Genomic DNA, 22,320 nt, shown 5'->3' with positions numbered 1-22,320 from the left:
AGTACAGGGGCATAGCATTGAGAAGATGCAAAATGTTCCAGCTCTGGGAAAACAAGGCTGTCCCTGAGCTGTGCTTTCAGCCAGCCACCGTGAGCACATCAGGACTGCTGTAGCTCATGCAAGCAAAGAGGTGTGCAGCAGAAATGATGTTGTCCCAGCTGAAACAAAATGGCAAACCTGAAATGAGCCTGCCCAAGCAGCAGAAAGATGAGGTGGCTGGGGTTTGTTTCAAGCTGGTTGAAAAATGGCTTGTTGAGAGATTAGTGAAAGCAACACAAATTCTCAAAATCATTTGGCCGGTTTTGTCTGTTGTCRTCTTCTTGACCCTGTGAGAAACAGATTAATGCAAGAAAAATATCTAACCAGCTGAAGAAATTAGGCCATGAAAATGAGTGTGCTCCCTTGTGTGAGTACAGCTACGCACAAGTTTGCTTGTTTACAGGAGCAGAGCCTCAGAGACCAACACATTCACACATCCTTAAGTTTACCATGGCGAGCAATCCCCTTTGGCAAGTGGAAAATCTCACCGTGGTCCTGCACAAGCCTAACAGCTGGCAGAGTCAGGACCTTGGAATCAATGTTTTCTATAGCAGTGTGTGTTTTCTGGCACAAAGGAAGCTGAATAATCTATCAGCTTGTCTTAAATCTATGTCTTAAACCAAAAGGTATTCAGGGAAGAAACTATGTTTTTCCATAGATAAGGACACTGTTTAACATCTTGTGGGTGCCACCAAAATTCAAATAAAAACCAGAGAAAATAACTTGGCATGGTTTATTTATTTGCTTCTTTGTGAATATATAAGAAGACTGACAAGAATAAAAGAATGTACAGTTTGTAGTCATTATTACCCTGGTTTTAGAGTTTTTATTTACTTAGGTGTAGAAAACCTCAAAACTAAGAAATCCATCTAGGTTTTCTGGGTGCCTGGTGACATTTGAAATCTTATAAAAGTGATGCAGAYCTCAGGTTAGTCTCACCCTCCAACACTTCCTTCAGCTTCTTAGATAATTAATAAGATCAACAGCAGGTGACACTGCATGTGACAATGGCTCTAGGGAGAAAATTCTCAAATCTACCTGGAGTTGGACTGAAATATCTCATTAATTTCACATGGATCATCAAAGAGCATCTGTGAGGTAGCAACAGTTTGTGGCTGGCACAAATCCTGTATGCCAGCAGAAGCCTTCCCTTCAGCACTACTCATTTCCTAACACATAAACTCCCAAATTATTCGATCTTGACTGTGAATTAAAAAGCTGTGTCATAGGCAACCTGAGGGCACCCTCGATGCMTCCTTTCRAGACACAATTTATTGGGTCAGCAGMTTCTGRCTCCTCCTGGMCCATTTGGCCACCTCYATAGCCAGCATGTTAACAACAGGGAAACAGACCTCGGGTGACAGTAACTGGCTCCCTTTTGAGGCCCCATTTTGCACTGGCAAGCTGAAAAAGAACTTTAATACAAGTGAGAAAGAGACCCAGGGAGGAGTAGGAAGCCACACTTACAGTGCAGAGCTTTTTGAAGTTAGTGAGTTTTACTATGTTCTGGTTTTAGCAAACYTTTGCAGGAGGTGGTCTGTGTGGTTTTGTGACCCAAAAGTTTCATTCTAAGTTTAGGGGGTTGGGTGAAAGAAGACATTTGAGAAGAAACTGGGTGAAAGATTTACACATATCTTTGAAAGCTTTGTAAAGTTTCCACTGAACTGCATGGTTTCTAGTCCAAAGTAGGATTTCATTGGAATTTTCCAGTACAATTTCTAAGAGCTTGAATTTTGATCCATCAGAAATAAAGCAGAAATAAAAGGTCTTGTATTTTATGCCACATGATTTCATTGTTTGTAGTAGTCTAACTTTCACAGATTAATGTTCRTTGCATAAATATTTTCTGATGTCTTAGAACTTAAGTATGATTGCAGTTACGAAGTTTCATACCTTTCCCCCTGCCCCCACCAAAAAGGCTTTGCAACATTCATACAGTGAAGGAGAAAAGCAGAGGCCATTAAATATTCTTCTGATAAAAGCAGTATTACTGATAGAAATTTCTTGGTTTAAATAGTCCTCATCACATTTTTCTTACAAACTTAAGAATATTCTTTATAGCAATTTCATAATGTAGCTATCTAAAACTTCTATATTAAGCCCAGGACTCAAGCAGGTATTCATTTTTTTGTGACTTTACAGGTACAATTGGTACATTGCTCCTGGCAGACTGGCAAGATAGCACACAGGAATTATCTCATTTAACTGTAGATCAATGCCATGACTGCAACGATAAAATTGTAGGAAAATTGTACAGTAACTACAAGGTTATTATCAATCACTTTTAGCTCTGCAGTGGCGCAGGAGAGAGGACAGATACTGTAATAGGCTCTCTGCTGAGTACTTTTCATTAATAACTCTGTTTTCTTACAGTCTTGCACATCTCTTACTCCCAATGGCTACTTTTGTCTTGCTTGTGATAAAAGTAGGAAAGTCAGCCCAGTTTCAAGAAAATRCAACAGGGTGAATGTTGCTTTTCCTCTTCTGGACCAAAAGCCTTATTTAGTTATTTATTATTTTATAGAAATGTATCACATGGCCATCTCACAAAATCAAGCTGTATTTTTCTTTTGCTTGGTAATTATTAGGTCACAGCCCTAAGTGGAAGACAAATCTAAACCAAAGGTCTGTAGCAGATTTCCAATGTAGGCAGGTGCTCCTTTATCAAACATGGTAACTTTACAGAGGCATCAAATCAAGAGGCCAGGCAAATCCCACTCTTAAACAATTGATTGGATTTTAACAGTTAATGAATACATAGAGGCAGGAATGAAGTCACACGATGTGAAAATGGCTTTATCAATGAAAATCAATTTATCAATGGCTGCAAAGTAATTTAAAGGCTGAAAGCAGTAGTACGGAAGAATAGGCTTTGTTCTTTGTTAAAATAGCTTCTTTTGCCCATCTCAACATTTTCCTTTCAACACTACCCCTTTAAAAGCATTTATTTCYTACCTGAACAAAATTATTCACTTCAGACAGTCCTCTGAGTCCAGCTCTCTCATGGAATTCAATGTTTTGTGCCAGGTAAACATTAACACATATTGGCACAAAAGAGTGTCAAGGATTTTGCTCCAGAGGAGAGCTAAGTACAGTGGTCAACTGCCACAGCATTTCTTCTTACCTGCAGGAATTTTGTTTTTCCACAATAAAGGCAGGAGGAAAGGCTCCCAGGAGAGTAAGGTAGCAAATTTATTCAGTACAAAAGTAAGGGTCATTCAAGAAAGAGCTGCCTGGTGATTATCCCCAACTCCTTCAGAATTATTTTGCAAAACTTATTCCYAATATTATTTCACAAGGCTATTTAAACACAGAACTTCTTCCTAATCCTTGGTGGAGATATATAGGGACACATTACAAACTCATGACAACTACATCCTTAAAAATACTGTGGTTGCTGGGAATTMATTTTGTAGGCTTTATGGCAGACTTTGTATCTGGGATCTCAGTCTGTTTTCTTCCTAAAAAACTAAAGAGAAAAAGTTCTGCCCAGAGATTTAGTTCAGGACAAAACAGCCTGCTAGCAGAGAAGCCTGGCCACTAACCTGCTGAGTGACTGCAGGCAAGTTGTCTGCTGTCCATTCCCTCTGACAGTTCTCCATCTATTTAGAGCATAAGGAGATCTGCTGGGATTGCCACTCACTGCAAAGTGTTTCTGCAGGGCTCAGACACCTCCAGAGCCTCACTCCATGTGAGCCTGTAGGTGATACGATGACTGTAAACATCCTTACAAGGGATCTTTACCATCACACCATTTCCTGGTGGAATCTCATCCAAATATCCTATTATTTTCCAGTCATCWGCCAAGGTAAGTCCCCAGGGGTGAGAAGCTCTCTGGCTGCCTGGAAACTGAAGCTATGGAAATAAATACCTCCCCAGTTTCCTTCTAGCCAGCAGTACCCTTTTGTTCCCATCTCTTTTCATATAACCCTTATACAGTTSTCTCTGTTCAGCAGCATGAAAAATGTGGAAAAAAAATCGAGTTTGCCTTAGTCTTGACAAAACAGGCATGTGAACACATCACAARTATTGATATATTTATAAAATATATTTTGAACATAGAATGATGGAAACCTTCTAAATGAAGCTTAAGTTTGAGGTCAGAAAACTTCCCCTAAGTTACAATTAAGGATGTGAAGTTGAGTTGATTTGCATATAGTCAGCCAATAAAGAAAATCGTCTCCAACAACCAACTTGTTTACCATAAAAAATGGTATCCTTACATAAAATTGCTCATCAGAGCCCCAATATCTTAAACCCACTAAAAAAATGTAAATCTGATTCCTCAAAACAAAGAGCTGCCTTTTGTGAAAGTTGTCCCTGTGTTCTGGTCACCATGACAATAATCACCAACCTGCTCCCAGCGTTATCCGAGGTACAAGGAGACCTGACTGGGTGAAATAAGCAGAATGCAGTTCAGTGTATTCCACGGGGYCCTATGGCAGGTAAGCATTGATGAATTTTGAGATTAAATGGCAGGCACAGAAACAACTGTTAGTAAGCAACAGGATCAGTTCATAGCYTGCCTCACTGCTCATAATATCTTTTCAGGCCACAGGATTTCAGTTTCAGCTACATCAGCTATAACACCAGCCTTAACCTTGATACAGGCTATTTCTGCAGGTTTATTTTTTTCCTCCCCAGATGGCGAGCTCTTTCAGCAAGGCTCATYTCTTCTTCACTGCTTGCAAACAAGGCAGCCCTCTCATGTTTAGCAACATTTATGTACGTTCATGGCTGCCCTGCTGATTTCAAATTAATTTTGCCACAAGGAAAGGCTAATGTGTGGCAACAGAGCTGGAGCAGAGCTACATGGAAGCATGCCTCAGGTACCACTAAGGCAAATACTGCAGCAATTAATGCAGAGAAAACTGACTGCAGAATACAGAACACAACCTTTATGAAAGTACTAACGGGAGGCTTGAAAAGTACAAGCACATCAGCTGTCTTAATCRCAGGGTTCCTCTGAAATTAAGTGTCCCATTAATGGTTACGTGTCCAGTGTGCAGGTGAGACTGTTTGCAAATCCATCACCATTCAGTCAAAAACCCCAGGGTGAAATTTTGTGCTGCGCAACAAAAAAATTACAGCTGAGGAAGGGGGAGCTTTGATGGCTTGAAACAGCCTTCTTATCATCCAACTTTTAACTGTCCCAGGAGCTACAGCTACCATCGACCTGTTTAATGCCCTGCTACCTCATTTTTTTACCAAGGGCCTTCAGAACAGAGAGAACATTGCAATGCAGTGCAGGAGCTACTGTCCAAGGATGTATTTATTTCAGTCAGATGTAGTGAAGAAGGCATGCTCAGTAGAGGAGAGATGGGAGACAGAAGACAGAACAAAATTAGGGAACTGAAGAGCAGCTGTTCAAATTAACTCATTGCATCTGTCTAAAGTCATACAAAAAGATATAATTTCACCCAAGAGCAAACCTTCCAAATGGCAATTTATTTTCTAGAAATAATTTAATGACACACAACTACTTGAGTGCTRGTACTTTACATACAAATAAAAATGGCAAGTCCTTGCACTTCAGTGTTGTCATCTAAATTAGGCTTTTGAGACCAAGTCCTCTGTGGGTATAAATTAGCATAGCTCCACTAATGCTAGAGGAATTATTTATGCACCAGAAGGGGAAATAGTATAGGGAAAAGACATTTTTTGACTATAAAACACTAGCTCAGTCCTGATTGTTTTTATTTAAATTATTAATCCTCTGGGCATCTCCAGTGAATAGATTTTCAACATTTGTAGATCTGGAGAATTCATATATAGATTCACAAATTGATAGGACAAGCCTTTTAGCTTTCAAAAAGATAAAGCACAGGGCTAAACAGTGTAGGACAAGGGAATTCTATAACCAAGGCTTCTTATGCAAAACTCCTGCAATTTTGGCTTTAAAGGCCATAAATGCCAACAGGGAAAAGGGTTATAAAAAASAGATATGCTCAGATTCAAAGAAAAAAGTTCCTTTACTATTAATTATTTTCAGAGCCAGTGTATTCTCTGAGCTTTCAGTTCCCTTGGTGAAGAACTTAAACCTTTTTAAAGAGAAGTGACAAGCAGTAGAGCKTGCTCCTCACGCCACTGGCATGTGCTGTTGGTATCCACATATGGGGTGTAATCTCCTGCCTGAATGCCTATCAGTCACAAAACAGTGGAAAAAATTTAACTCTTTTTTTAATAATAGGATTTAAATCCTTTAAAAAAATTAAAATGGTGCAAGTTACAGCTAGAAGGAACTGATCCTCTGAACTGTCAGAGAAGAGAACCCAAGACACTGCACATCAAGATCAATTGATCTTGAGATTGATGGACTCAATCACATGGCTACATTGAGCATTGCCTTGGAGCCAAAGCATTTGTACTTTGTTGCAAATTTCATTTTTCTATTCATCTTTCTGTGGTACATTGATGGTGTTTCAAACGTGATRCAATATTGTTTTGTAGGTTAGGGGGTTTTCTTTCTTTTCTTTTTCTTCTCAGAAGACATTAGGTAATGGTACTTTTACCCACTGATGTGCATCAAGACAATTCTCTYGTGAAATGTTCCTTGGGAGTGTTGGAAAGCCAACAACTGTGCTCCTATTTTCTCACCTCTAATTCCATTTATTTCAAAGTACTGCTGCTGCATTCCCTCTTCTCAAAGCATGTATCCAAATGGGCCCRCAAAAAGCAAATAAAACAAAAAAGGTGATGTTAAAAAGACACATTATTTAAAGAGAAAAATGTTTGTGATAGTAGGAGGTCAGGCTCTGAACAGAGGCATTAGCAAGGGCTCTGTCCTCTGAACTTCTACTGAATATGCTTTACTGGGAAYGTTTTACTTGTTTGCTGTGTTCTGAAAGTGGAATGACAGGGTTGTTTTTCCAGAATGATCAATTTATTTAACAGGGATTTTATATCACCCTTTTTATTGTAAAGTGTAGAACATAACCTAAGTGGCTAAACAAAACTTCACATCTGAGTAAGATGAATATGGCATTTATTATTAGACTAGGCAATAGTGAATAAAATTCGAATGTGGAAAGCTGTGCTTTTTATGGGTTTGGTTTCTTTCTTTGAAAGAGTAGAGGTGGCATCTTTCCTTAACTCAACAACCTYCTAAATATAATGAAAATAGACGCACAAAAGTGTTCTTAGTGGTTGTATTTCAGTAGATAGTTTTCTTCGATTTCAAAAAAAATATCCTGTCCAAGATTATCTGTGTTTAAACTATGACTCCATCAGGTAAATTCATAGAAAAACCATTTACTATATTTTAGACAAGGGCTCCCAGTATTGGTACGGTGTTTTTTAAAACATAATTCTCTATAAATTCAATCTATTCATRTCTGTCTGCCAGATGAAAGAGAAAAGTTAGCAAACTAAAAATCAAAAGGCAACATGAAAGAGAAATAAATTTATTTTATTGCACCTATTAATGAAAATATGGATCTTGTGAGATTGGTAGGTGRGGACACATTTATTAAATACCGATGAAATAAGAATAACTTCAGTACAAAATTATTCTGTGGAAGATTTCGTTTATCCGCCATTGAAAATTATCTGGGACAGAATAATATAGTGAGATGCTTGTGTAATAAGCGTGAATGAAACGGATTCATAAAATTCTAAAAGAGGAGAAAAGCTGAAAAATTATGTGCATCTGTCATGCTACATCAATAACATACAGTGAGAAGGGAGAGGAGGGAGAGGGAGAGGGAGAGGGAGAGGGAGAGGACCTATTTGCAGATTGCTCCAATTCATGTACCAGTGAGGAATGGAAAACCATGGCACATGTATATGTTTAAACCATATGTTTATGGCAGGACTACAAATCATATGCTTTTCTGCCAATGTATRTGGATTTTCCACATGCAAATGTAATTAAAATTTTCTTTGTCACAGCAAAGTTACTAAAAACTTACTGAAATTGTTTATTTCTTTAATTCAAGCTGATACTTTACATCTTCAGCAGTAAAGACAAAGTCTTCACAAATCCCCATTATTCACCTTGTTGTAAGAGAGGCATGGGGCGAGCTGTGGGATTGACTGTCAAAATAAACAATTTTCATATTTGTGACTCATTGTGTGTGTGCATGTTTGCAGAGGGCAAAGAACAATTCCACAATTCCAAGGCATCAAACAAAGAATCAACCACTAACCAAAGACAATCTGCTTCAAATAAGGGTTTGAAAAAAACTGCAGCTGTTGCCTACGAGGAGTCAGTGTTTCTCATATCTCTGAAACAGGAATGGATCTTCTCACCTGTGCCTCTAGTTCCTGTTACAAAAAATGCTACAAAAGCAAAGGTGTGGATGAAAACAAGCTCTGTTRGAGATCTCAGAACCCAGTGTGCCCTTCAATTTCTGGCACTGCAAGAGCTGTGGAAACAGGACAACTAGCTTACCTTTGAATTCTTACTTTGTCTCTTTGTCCAGAAAGAATTTGCACAACAATGTTTAGTTTTACTAAGAAAAGCAAATCTGAGAAACACAAAAATTTCCCAGCCATAATAAATAATTCTTTTTAATGTTTACTTTCATTTTTTTTTCTGAAGATACTTCTACTTCAGTAGGAATGAAATGTGCACAATGGAAAAATATGGATCCTCAGATCTCTGTCTCGGGGATTGACTTGTAAATTAATTTATACTTATGCCTGCTTCTAGGAAGGAACTAACTTCATCCTTGGTATGGATATGGCCAAACTTCCAGACCCCATGAGATTCCTGAACAAGGCTGACAGACTGGCACATGCTTCCTACCKGGGAGAMCCAAAAAGGCAAACKCTAGGGCAGCTTGTAGGCTGGGGAYGAAAGCAGTTGTCTGAGAATGTGGGTTTTCCTCCAGGCTGTASGTTTCTGAACAGCATAGGGACACYGAAACCTCAGCCTTCCTTGCCAAAGCACCTCCTTCATAACCAGAGCTGCACCTCATCCCTCTGACCTTGTATCTGCACAATTTTGCAGAGTCCAAGTTCACCACATCCATGGCTCCATGGGTGCTGATGGGCATTGTGTGTGCCAACAGCCATGACGTGGTGACCCTTTCCCTGCACAATGCACTAATCACAGCCCTGTTGTGAAAAGCATATTTATCATTCACTYTGGATTAATTACTGTGCCACTGCTGGAGTTCAGCTCTAGATGAAGGCACAAARCTGTACATCACTGTGTGTATCCATCCACATGCTCCACAGGTCCTTGCTCTGATTACAGTCAGGGAACCTCCACAATGCACTTACAAAGTGATGCAGCTAACCACAAAGTGTCTGCTTGTCTCTCTAGGTGCTGCTAAGAGTACAGACCAGAGTGTTAATTTACACACAGAGGTGTAGCTCACATCTCTAACATGTGGCTACCAAAGGGAAGGCACCTCTCTCTGTAGCGGTGCTCTACCAGGCCATTCATCACTGCAGCACGCTCAGCACGGAGCACGGCCCAGCTCCCAAGAGACACGCATGACATGGTGCTCTTCCCAAACAAATATTACAAATTCACACTTCTTGGAAGACATTTCCATTCCMTTAAAGCAAATGGAATTGTATTGCCTTAAGCCACCTTCACAAGTCCCACGAGGTCCATCTATCCCAGGACAGATGGTTTAAGACAGGACATGCACCAAAATGTAGACACAGTGGAAGAATTGAACAAACAGCAGAGCAGTCGAAAGTGTGCTTTTRGTATGGGTTTCAGAAAGGAAACAATTTAGCACTGTCTGTGACTGAAGTCTGCTAGAAAAACTAATGCTCTAAGTCTTCATACCAGAGAGGAAGTTTTGTGGTTACATCTGAATGACAGGAGGTGTTGAGAGAAACCCGAGCACAGCATTTTGGTTAAGGGTGCATACAATGTATAAACACATAAAACATTTGTAGAGGGCTTTTTAAATCAATGAATTAGTGCCTCAGAGTGTCATGTTGTTACAATTGTGCTGTACCTGCAAACAGGACAAGAAGTCACATTTACATTTGAAAATTGCAAATACAAATTACATTTGTACATCTAGAAATGTATTTACATTTGATAAAGTTATGAAAAATGTGATGGCAGTACTTGGCAAYGTGTCTTCTGAAATAAGCTGGAAGTTCCCATTAATTTGAAATTGTTAGCATAATGGTTTATGCCGTTAGGTATCAAATCTCTTTTTGTAATTACAGAAGAGATCACAACCAGCAAATAAAGAAATTGTGTTTAGGTGCTCAGGAAAAACAAATTAGTTTAATCTACAGTCCACAGACATTTGAGAGCCATAYGTTACTGTTGCCTTTGTTATTTTTGAAAGCTGCTGTGATTTATTACTCTAAACATATAGCAACAAATTGAAAACATGGATTAAAATGTCTCCTACTTGACCTTTTTCAGAGCTATCCCATGAATATAAATATTTATTTTATGCATTCAACAGCTGCTGATCAAGTTATATGCTTTGAAAAGTATTGTTTGAATTATTATTCCACCATCCAAATGACATAGTTTCACAACAAATTTTATGTGTATTTTATGCTAATAGGCACTTTACAAACCATTGCATAACCCCCACGAACTCCCACTGCATAAGTGGTTATAGAGTCATATGATTGGCTGTTACTGGGTGATCTTTGCACTATAACAGTACAAGAAATCCCCTCTGACATCAGCTCTTCACCTGAAGCAAAACTTGGCTTCTATTTATTCATTCAGAGAGCATAAATCAGTGAGCTATTGTGAGTAAAAAAGGAATGCAGAACAACAAAAGCAAAACAAGCACTTTCCACTTTTCCCTGGATTTTCATTCCTGTTCACATTTGTAACACTCTTATTCTTAGCCTTGCCCTTACTTCTCTCAGGTGCTGCAAATCTCAGCAAAGTCTTGAGTTGTCTCCACTTGGCATAAAGCAAAAKAAAAGATAGTGCTAAACTGCTATGATTGAAGACAAATAATAGAAGAAAACATATTGTCTCAATACAGCTACAAAATTCTGGTGTGGATTACAACCTATTCTCCCATCTGTGCCTCACTGGGTTGAGCCATGGAGGGAGAAAAGATTATTTAATCGCTTTTGAGTACGTTTGCCTGCTGTAGGATCAAGCACACAACCAGCAAGTCTTTGCAAAAGACACTCATGCAAAGAATTCCTGATGTCACCAGATTTTTTACTCTGTGTCCTGCAGGGCTGTGAAAACTGTCTGGTGTCTCTCTACTGGTTAGCTTTATAATACTCACTAGAAAACTACTGGAAGTTCCCATTTATTGTAACTACACCAGTTTACCAGGGAACAAGAACACCTTCTGGGAGTTATTATTTCAGCTGCCCTCAAAAAGGGATTTCTATAAAACTTTTTTTAAATTAGAGTCCAAGTTTTACACAGCCCGTGGCTTTTGTGTCCTTCAACAAATTGTGACCTGCACAGAATACACCATCTCGCTCTGTCACACCCGCAAAATTAGGGCCTCTTATACACATTTTACAGATCTTGCCCACAGAGTGTCTTCTAAATGACATTTATCTGATACACTTTTCCAAGAACTTTCAGTCTCAGCCTGAATATTCATCTGCTTTGACAACCACCTCAGCTGCTTTTGCTGTCTCTGGCCTTGTTTATAAAGATATTGCGCAGTAAGTTAGGGAATGAATTTACAACTTTTTGCCACAAACTCTTTYTGCAAACACCCCTACAGCACACCAAATTGCCTTGGTTTGGAGCAACTTAATCTCCTCTTAATGCCACGTGAAATATCTAATACTTTCTGCAAACTGAGTAACCACAAAAGAGGGCATGCAGAAAACCAAATTAGCTGTAAATTCACAGCTGAACACACTACTTTATGCAGAAAAGCCAACTATTTCAGTTAGTTCTCTGCAACTAGGTCGTGGTGATGATACACCAGCATCCCTGAGAAGAAGTTTCATTTGCTCTTCCTGCTTTCACTTTCACTGTCATGACTGTGGAGCTGGTGTCTAGTCAGTGAGAGAATCTTATTATGGTAACATCCAAATGTGACACACAGCAAGGATTAAAGTGTTATCCAACTTGTAAATGCATAAGCAGGCTCCCTGGAAACAGAATTCAGACWGATATTTTCATTTTCAAACCTGTATTTTTCTCCATCTGAGCAGTCAATGGAGCATCTTCCTTTCTAAGTGAGATCCAATTATAATGAGAGCTTGGAYTGACAGGAAACATTATTATAACTGAATGAGCTGTCAAATCCATGATTAATAAGGTTTTTCATTTAGGTTCAACAATAGCAGCATTAGACTACTGCCATATTATTATTCAATAACTCATAACATTCATAAGAAGGTTTATTTTCTGTTTCAGAGGGTAGACTGAGATGTTTCACATTCAGCTATTCATAYGGGCAGAAGCGGTTTCAATATTTCATGAGATGATTTTATCTCTGTTTTTTCTGAAGATGCAAACTAATGAAAAGCCTTATGCAAAATCTAAGCCTGCTGCTTGAGGATTTAGTTTCTGTTTTCCTTCTAGCTCCCATGTTTTTGCATCCATATTCCTATTGCTGGAACCATGAGAACAGAGAGGGAGTATGAGCAGTGTAGAAGGTTGGTAGCCATCAACACCATCAAATGTTGATGATATGGAGTAAAAGCAGGAGGCAAACCAAGACCTTTCTGGTCTGTGTGCTCAGCAAGGCACAAAGAACAGATAAAGTGCAAGGATCTCATCTTAACCACCATGTATGTGTGTATATGGTTGGCTCAAGGAGAGCAGATTTTTTTTTTTTTTTACATTACACTACTTTTCTTTTTTATATAAGAGACAATGAGGGTAGGATAGTTAGGAATTAGGATATGCACAAGGGGAAAATAACATATTTAGAAAGAAAAGTCCTTACCCTCAAAAAGGCCCTTTTTGTAACAAAAACACAATTCCCTCCATCCTACATAAATTCTGCTTTCCCATCCCATTTCACAGTTTGATAGAATGTAACTGGATATTCTGCTTTTCTGTTTCACTTGTTCTCAATTTTGCCTTCCTGGTTTAGCTCCTTAATCTGCTCTTCCACCCAAACGAGGTGCTGCTCCATCACTGCAAGTAGTATAAATGATATGTCAGGTGGATTTCAAAGAATAACATTTTAGTTTGGCATTTATTTATACATCATCAGCTATATCTCACTACTTTTTATACAAGTATGATCTATCAATATAATATATATATATATATATATATATATATACACACACACACATACATACATAACCTGTACTGTAGCTATTTCCCCATTTTCTTCCCTTGCTGACACCTTTCATACTTGCACAAACTAGCCTTTAACATGCAACTCTTAGTTTAATGTTATCATCTGTCAAAGTCCCACAAAGCTAGGGAAATTTGTGGAGGTGTTATAAGAAACATCTGAGTTTCCATCCATAATTCTTTATGTCTAGAAACTCACCGCTGCCTTCTGTAAGCCAGCAGGTGAAGACAAGGCTAAAGACACCCAGTATACCACAGCAGATGAAGAAGATGAGCACAAAGACAAGTGTCTATTATTTGAATAAACTGTGAAGTGGTTAACAAAAGCCTGATCTCTCAAAGTTGTTAGTGAGCCTCAGGGTTAACACCTTGCTGTGGCATAAGTTCTTAAATAAGTTATTCTTTCTTGTTYCTTCCTCTTTTGAATACACACACTTCAGAATCCATCTGTCCTAGACAACTGTCGCTTGTTTTTTTCTCCTTCTTTTGTATACTAACTTCCAGCTAAAAATTTTTAAACAAGGCCAGAATGTACTATTGTCCAGCCATTCCATTTTTATATTATTTTTTATGTTGTTACCGTTGTTCCTTTTGCAATAGCCAAYGCACAAAATGCTGCAGACATAGAAAAATTATGTTTGTCTATACAAATATTCAAGATGGGAAAATGAAGCATCRTGTCCCATTTCACAGACAGAGGAGACAGCTACATGAACAAGTTGCCACCTYGTAAATGAGCGTGGATTTACAGCTCATTTAATACTCCATGGCAACTGTCGGGGTGGTTGCTGCTCCAGAGTAAATGTGAGGTGGCTCTGACCCTTGCTGAAAGTGAGGCAATGTATCTTGCATTTACCTGAGCTTTAAGCATCCATATAAAGTAGCTAATGAGCTGTAAACCCACACTCCCTCTTCACACCTGGCAGTTTCTCCATGTATCCGGAGGCAATGATATTTATGTGATTTGCCTGCGGTCACTGAAGCAGCATTTGACAGAAGTGGCRATGCAAACCAGTCCTACTGAGCTCCTGTGAAACCCACTCCTCACACGGCTAGAATTTTCTTGTGGAGCTGCTGTTCAACTGCTTGGCACATTTCCCTTTAAATGACAGTAATTCTCAAGCAAACTCAACCACTTTCTCCTCATTAATACTGCAGAACATGCATTTACCACTTATGCAAAACAGATGGATCCCTAAAAGKAGCTTCCAGATACAGCTTCTTCATTTCACACATAAAATGTTATTTACTTTTTCAAAGACTCTTAAAGTTTAAAATTGATGCTTTGGGAATAGCCTTATCCTGGTTTATTAATCAGATTTCAACTCTAGGTAATTAAGAGTCCAAACTAAACCAGGGTCTAAACAGTTCATCACCAACATTATCCATCAGGGTGGTCCAGGGCATGCCACAAACTAGCAAGGAACTTTTTTTATTTTCCTTTCTTTTCTCCAGTTACTCCTATCAAGTGACCCTCTACTGAGGCTCCATCACACTAGTTCAGGTGGACCACTRATCCAAGCCACTGCCCACAGTCACTGCAAGCCTGAGATCCCTGCTTTGGTTTTTCAGCGGCACTACAGGAATGGCAACAGACTTGAATACCCTGTGCCTCTTTAATCCCCTTGTAATACTGTAATTAAAAAAAAAAGAAAATATAAAAGAAAATCTGAACCACTGCATCACAACCTATTGCCATCACAACATATTTGCTAGTAAAGTTATTTCATGTTCTGAGGCAAAACAATTTGTTTTAGGATTAAATGTTAAATACTTCCAGTTCAGTGTAAATGATATGCCTTTATGCATAAAGAAGAAAAATTAATTTTTGTGGTAGAAACAATAAATATATTTTTGTTTAGCCCTTAAAATCTCTCTCATCATGCTTTTTTATGCCATGTCTGTGGACTAACACGTTCAAAAAGTAAAGAAGGAAAGCCCAGGATTTGGATGGTCATTACAAATTTTAATAGATTTGAGTTTCTGCACAGGACCCTCTATTTCTTGATAATCACTCAATTCCTCACTGCAACGACTCTGGAAAATGTGAGCCATGCCTACAGGTCTTTTAGGATGTGACCCTGCTGTCACAATGACAGCAGCTTTTTCATTTCTTTTCAATGGGGCATATATTTCAAAGCATAATCCCAACCTTCTGGGCTGCTTTCACTTCCASAWYGCTCAGCTGACAGTACTGCCAAAGCTTCAATTTCATGAAAGATTGCATAATGTGCATGGGCAATGTCAGTGCTGTCTCTTGCACTGACCACATRCAACACTTAAGTGACTTTGGTGAAGATCCTTCTTTTTTTTCTCCTATCTTTTTTTTAGCAGTGGCTGTAGCAACACTATTTGATTACACAGTGCCTGTAAACATCCCTGGGCTTTGTTTCAGCCTGTGCCAATTTGCTCTTTCCCACACAGTTCCCAGGCATGATCTGGGGGTTAGAGCACCCCAGSGCACTCTTCCACACACAAGGATACTGGAAGGGTCACTAGCAGGGACACCAGCCACCCCACATCTAGTGGCCTTCAGAGTCCAGAAAAGTCCCTGAAGGAGTTTGAGCAGGGATGGAATCAGAGAGCCTGGGAGCTGCCCAGAGCTCCAGCAGCTGGCTCTATAGGATCCTTTGGAGCTGCCAGGCAGGTCACTGCCACTGCTACAGACGGCACTGCGGGAGTGTGGGGTCTGTGTTTCCTGCTGGGAATTCTCTGTGGTATAGATTTCTCTGGCCATTTTAAACTGGAAAACCCTTTAGTGACTTCCAAACAGATCAAAATACAGTCCATAACAGGTAGCGCTTCAACAGCTAGCTGTCCATAAACTTAATTTTCCAATTTTCTTGCTGTGAGGGGAAGGGCAAACAATAAAAAGCAGCCTGCAGAACAGCCTTGTGGGAAAGTCAGGCTTCTTGGAACCCTTCTTGGTTRAAAAAAAAGACATTTCTGTGCCCCCACTCCCCAAATTCTATTTTTAGAATTATTCTGCTGAAGTGGTTCCTTGAATTTTAGATTTATTTTTCTACTTTTTTTTTTGTTCTGCTTCATATTTATACATAATTATATGATTTTGTTATGCTATGTGTTGTATTATACTATGTACTTTCTGTGAGACAGGAAAAAAATGTGCCAGCCAATTCTTGCTTTTCTGACATCAATGGCTTTTGGCTCCCACACTGTGCTCATGATTTTCCTTCTTATCAGGGGTTCCATATTTTCATGKGGTTCAATTTTTTATTTCTTCTGGGCATCCTCTTTATTTTTATATTTCTTTCCTCTTTGTTCTCCAAGTAATTCATTTTTAGCTCTAAATTAAGCAATTTGCTTTTAACCAGTTGGCATTTTCATCAGTCAGCATATCCAAATGTTCATCTGTACCTTCCTTAATTCCATGTACTCTATCAGCATTTCCTGTAGCACTAATGCCTTTCTGCAATGAGACTCACACCTCAGACTGTCCTGCTGGTTCTCCAGGCAATTATGCACTGCCTGTCCTTCTGGCARCCACTCTGCTCTCTCCCCTACTGTATTTCGGTTTCGAGGCTGACATCAAACCACAATAAGTGCCTACTGCAGTCTCGATGATTCTCTGTGGAAATTTTAAGCTTTTAGTATTGTTTAAAAGAAAAAGAGGTTAGTGAGGATATCAGGAAAGCTCCAGTAATTTATTAGCTGGGGCTTTAGGGTTTCCTGCTCCTCTAACTCCATCCTGTTAGTTCATGCAGGATCCATAGTGCACCCAACAGTCCTGGTCTCCAGCCAGGGTTGCTTGGYTTCTTCTGCAAAAAACACCAGGATGTGAAGTGGGAAAGGCACATGTGTAGGCTTCAGCCCAGCATAGTATCAGGATGCACAGAGGCTTTCCAGAAAATGCTCACAGACCCCCAGATCCAAAGGCAGCTATAAGGATCTCTGCAGCAGAGTATCAATACAAAGCCTGCAGCTTGGACTGTCCAGAAAACAAGAAAATGAAACTGCTTGACACTTGTCAGCGCCTCCATCCTGCTCCAGCTTGGCTCCTAAGATCCTGGCAGGAGACTGATGCTCTGCTGGGGTTTGGAATTCAGGCTGCTGGGCAAGGCAACAAAATCCTGAGTGCAACTTGAGATGGCCCTGCAGCTGCCACTCCTTTGTGCCTGTGACCTCGGCTTCAGCTCCCTTTGTGAGAGAGGAGCAAACTGGAATGGGCTGGGGAAGAGCAAGGAACGGGAAAAGCAGTGCACGGGGCTGGGGAACCAGTGTCATATAGGTTAGGGGGGGTGATGGGCACATGAAAAGTGTAGCATGGGGGTACCCAAGACACGATGGTYTGGGGGAAATCAGGAATGTGTGCCACAGGATGGGTTCCAGGAGCAGAAGGAACCCATGGCACAGCGTGGGCAGGTGCTCAGCAAAGCAAGAAGCTGCAGCACCAAGGACCTGAAAGGGTTTGGGGCGTGATTCWCCAGGTGAGGCTGTGGCGGGGATGGGGTTTTGAGAGACTTTAGGAACTTGGACACAATGACAGTGTGGGGTGGTCCTCAATTTGTAGAACTGTGCTTCCAGCCTTCACATGCTATTTATTAGGGACTTACAAACTGGAAAATGACAAGGAGAAAAAATACGTAGGATGTGGGGAAGGAGAGGGAAAGAGAGGTGGAAGGTGAGATTCCAGGGAGTGGGAAATGTCCTCTTCAGTGGGRACAGAGAAAAAGGGAGAAAGAGGAAGCACAGATGCAGCATCAGCACGCCCAATGCTGCACCTGTCAGAGAGAAAATCTTCTTATGTTTGCATATGCACATTTCTGCATCTGCTAATGAGCACTTTTCCTCATTTCCAGAGCCAAAAGATTGTTAATTTTTGAATTCTGTTCTTATTTATTCCTTCCTGGCTGTCCAGCRTGCATTTTCTAATATGCCTTTGTTTGGAAGGTTGGTTTCTTGCTACACAGCAGAAATACTTGTGTTAAATCTACTCTATAAAGGACCCAAAAATGTGAAAAATGCTCTGGAAGGAGAAAAGAAATAGTTATGAGGAAGGAAAGGAGACACTACAGGAAAACTCATTTGCTGAGAAATGCAGCTTATGTCTTATCAACTTAATTCCAGATAAGTCTTCATTTTGCTGTGAAGACAGATGCGATAAATATGTTAATGGCAGATTTCGATAGCTCAGTTTGTAGAACTGCAGAGCCAGATGGAAGTGATAATTTTTCTTTCATTTTAATTTTGAAATAAAAAGCAAGAAAGCAAGAAAGTTCCTGATATCTTAACACTATAATGACTTTTGAAAGGATAATGGACCTTAGCAGAAAATGACGATTAACTATCATGCCCTGATGCTCCTATTTTATTAAATTCCAGTTTCCCTGGCTGGAATTCTCTCAGCTTTCTTGCCAGAGATGAGCAGATTATTGCCTGTGACTGACTTTTCCAGTTCCACATTCATAAAGGTATTTAGCAGCAATCCAGCTGGTGAGTATTTCACTGATTCTAGTGTTGCTCAGGGGAGATGTATGACCAAAGAGATCACTGAAAATAGCATGGGATGGAGCTAAACTATCTTACTCCTTATCAGCAGTGAAATACTCCCCATTTTTGTCCCTTAAGCAGTGCCCTTATGGTCTTAGGAGTGTGAAGAGTAAATTGTGGCTTTCCATGCATTGATAAAGATTGCATTTAATAATATTTGGTGTGATCTCTGTTTCAATTTAATACAAAGCCATTGAGTGACATATATTAGCACCTTATTAAATGTGTAGGATATTTACTGCTTGAACTGATAGGCAAAAAGAAAGCTAAAAAACTTCTGCTGCTTGAATCCTCTTGAAGGGGAGGAAAAAGTAGATAATGGGTTAAAAAGGAAATTTTAGGAAAATAAAGTAAAAACTTGGTTTACTATGTTCATTGTCATAGTTCTAACATGTGGAAAGAACAGACACATCGGGCTTGTTCCCTTTAAATAATTTTCAATTCAAGAGAATGAAATCCTGTTTGGGTAATCCCACAGGAACTTCTCTCCAGGAACAATTTGGCAAGAGGGTGAGCTGCTCCATTCTCAAATCAGTAGTATTAACCTCCAGGGTTTTATTAGGTYATTCCCACTTTCTAGATAAGCTCACAAATGAGAAACTGAGTGACCATTTAATTCTGCATGTCAGTTAGAGGCCCCTCTAAAATTTATTCCAATGATTCTAACAAGGAAAACGTAGATTTATGGTGAATTTTATAATGTATTTTATTTTGAGACAAAGGGTAAAAATTGTTTTGTCATTCCTGTCCTCAGCTGGGGGTGCTTGTGGGTAGAGGTATTGGCTATTGGATAAATATTTGCTATCTGCTATTCATATTAGATATATATCTGCTGTATGAAATATCAGAATAATTTCATCTTTCAATAAAACCAATTTTTATTGGGATTTGTCTTTTTAATTTAATTAGAAGTAATACAGAATTACAAATGTATGTGGTCTAGTGTTTCTTACCCAAACAAAATGTTCAGATGAGAGGGAAAGGGAAAGTCTGCRCTGTRCTGTGGAGGRGAGAGATCCCCAGGTTCTGGAAGGSAAAGCTGTATCAGCAGGAGCTGAGCCAACTTAATTAGCCCGGTGAAGAGATGGGCAGAGTGCTTGGTTAATGCAGCTGCACCCTGTTTGAGAGCTCATCTGCTGTCTCTGAGCTGTGCAAACACCCGTGTGTCTGTGCAAGCAYCTCACCTTGCACACGAGCAGGGGCAGCTCTCACTCTTGTCTGAGCTTCCAGCCCATGCTGGATGCCAATCTCCTACAACCCAGTGACTCACAGGACCAAAGCACGCAGTGAAGCATGCAGTGCTGCTCTGGGCCAGGTGCTCCCTTACCAAGGTCAGAGAACAGCAGGGAGAGACATCTGGAGCCTCTCTGCTCTCACAGCCTGGCTGCAGCTGAGGTGATCAAAGCACAAGCTGTGGCTAAAGGTGACCCGCCCTTGCAGATTATCCTCAGGTGCTGGCAGAAAACAGACAGACCTCAGTCCTTTGTGGACTCAAGCAGCAGCAGAATTTTATCCTGAAGCTCCAAASCAAGCAGAGCTTCCCAACTGGCGTGCAAGGAAGCCATCACCACCCTCCAGCAAGCAGCCAGAGCTCCCCAAGCACCGGGCAGGGAGCTGCTGCCGGCAGGAGGAGCGTGGCAACTCATGCAGCACTGAAGCTTATCCCAGGCTGCCACCTTGTCAGGCTTAAGTTCAGCTCATTAGGACGCTCATCTGTTATTTATGCAAATTAGCCCATGCACAGTCACAAAATATGCAAAGAGGGCTATTTATCAGTTTGGCACGATTTCCAACTTTCTGAACCCTCAGACATTCCTGATAGATGCAAAAGAAAACACGATCTCCCTCAGCGCCACAGAGGGGCCAAGGCAGAGCCTGGCTGTTACCATCCATGCCTTCTCAGAGGACTCATGGTGCTCAGGATAGAAAAGATAATGCATTCTGTGTGACTTTTTAATCTAGTGAATAAGGCATCTCTACTTGTTTCACCTTCCCAGGGAACGAGATTTACAAATATGCATAATTCTAAGCATTCTGACTGCAGTGTRTTATTTATTTATAACAAGCACCTGACCAAAAAGAAAAAATAAAAAGGGTCTTCTGAAACAGTGTTTAAGTAATCTCCTTTGTCTGGGCAGTCGCAGTCTAAGGTTGCTCTCACTTAAAAATGTGCAGAAGGACCCCAGCTCATCCCTGTCCTGCCCTTACTGCAGGAAATTACTATTTTCTGCATGAGCCTGCTCTGGAGCCAGCAGCCACCTGCTTTTCTGCACACACAACCATCAGCAACTGCAGGAGATCTAAGTCCTCCTGACAAGGGTACAGATCTACCAGAAACACAGCTTTAGGGATTTTTTTCCCCCCAATCTGTACCTCTGGCCAGTACTAAGAGAATTACCTGCCTGCTAGCTCTGTGGACAAGTTTCTCATGTATCCTTCCTTGCACAACAGGATGTGTTATTTGAGCAGCTGCAATGTTCATTGTAYAGGTTAAAAGAAAAGATGTTTCTGTAGTAAAGACAGGAGAAGATGACACATCCTTTTGCTKTAGTACCCTTATCTGAGGGACCCACCTTATCCATTCACTTCCCCCACAGTCTGTTTTAACCATCTCCCAGGATCTTTGTGGAGCTTTGGGCCTGTGTGTGGTCTTGGAACTGGGGAATGAGGGGAGGAACACCTGCAGCAGGCCAAGAGAGGTACTCACAAACACTGCCCTTTCAGAGTGACTACAACTCAACTTTAGTTTGATACCAACACACAAAAAAGAACTTCCTCTGGATCTCCCAAAATATAATTACATGAGGTACATTGTATTTGAAGTATAGCACAATCACAACATAGAGACATGAAAGTGTCTCCAATATTTTTTCTTCGTCCCCTTCAGGGAATGCATTTGCATACAAGGACAACTGCAACCTAAGTTTAAAAACTCCTAAATTKTTTCTCTCATCAATGGGCCTTCAATTCTTTCAATATGTGTGAAAAAATAGTGGTGGGTTGAYCCCAGCCAGAAGTTAAACTTGCTCACTCCACCCTGACATCAGCATAGCCATCTCATCAGGAGAGGGAATAGTAAAAACAAAAACAAGAAAATGCATGGGTTCAGATAAAGACAGTTTAATAAAAGAAGGAAAGAGGGGGAAAAAAAACCACCCCAAAACAATGATGCAAAGGCAATCATTTACCACCTCCCACAAGCAGAGTGATGTCTGACCAGCCTCTGAGTTAGGGCTGCCTCCCTCAGCAAATCACCCCTTCAGATTTTATTGTTGAACATGGTATTATGTGTCACAGAATATTCCTTTGTTCAGCTGGGGTCAACTGCCCCATCTGTGTCCCCTCCCAGCCTCTTGCSCAACCCCAGCCAAYTTCCTTGGGGAAGCCTRGGAAATCAAGAAGGCCTTGACACTGTGGGTGCATGGCTGTGCAATAGCCAAAAGCCAAATRTCAACCCTGATTGAGTGACAAATCCAAAAAATTCCTTGAAGGCTGGTRTGAAGAAAATCAAGCCCACCTCCTCCAGACCCAATGCAAAGATTAAAGAAAAAAATGCATTGTCTTAGGTTAAACAAGAAGAAAAT

General features: G+C 40.3%; 1 protein-coding gene across 2 annotated transcripts in view; it reads right to left on the bottom strand.

Moving 5' to 3' along the window:
• THEMIS (thymocyte selection associated) overlaps window positions 1-22,320 on the bottom strand; it is a 75,207-nt gene that overhangs the window by 26,772 nt on the left and 26,115 nt on the right. The gene's annotated exons all lie outside the window — the stretch shown is intronic.

The sequence above is a fragment of the Malurus melanocephalus genome, unplaced genomic scaffold (assembly GCF_030028575.1).
Source record: "Malurus melanocephalus ecotype Western Australia unplaced genomic scaffold, MMel_1.1 scaffold_29, whole genome shotgun sequence".
Lineage (NCBI taxonomy): Eukaryota > Metazoa > Chordata > Aves > Passeriformes > Maluridae > Malurus > Malurus melanocephalus.
This window is presented reverse-complemented; position numbering and strand designations above follow the sequence as displayed.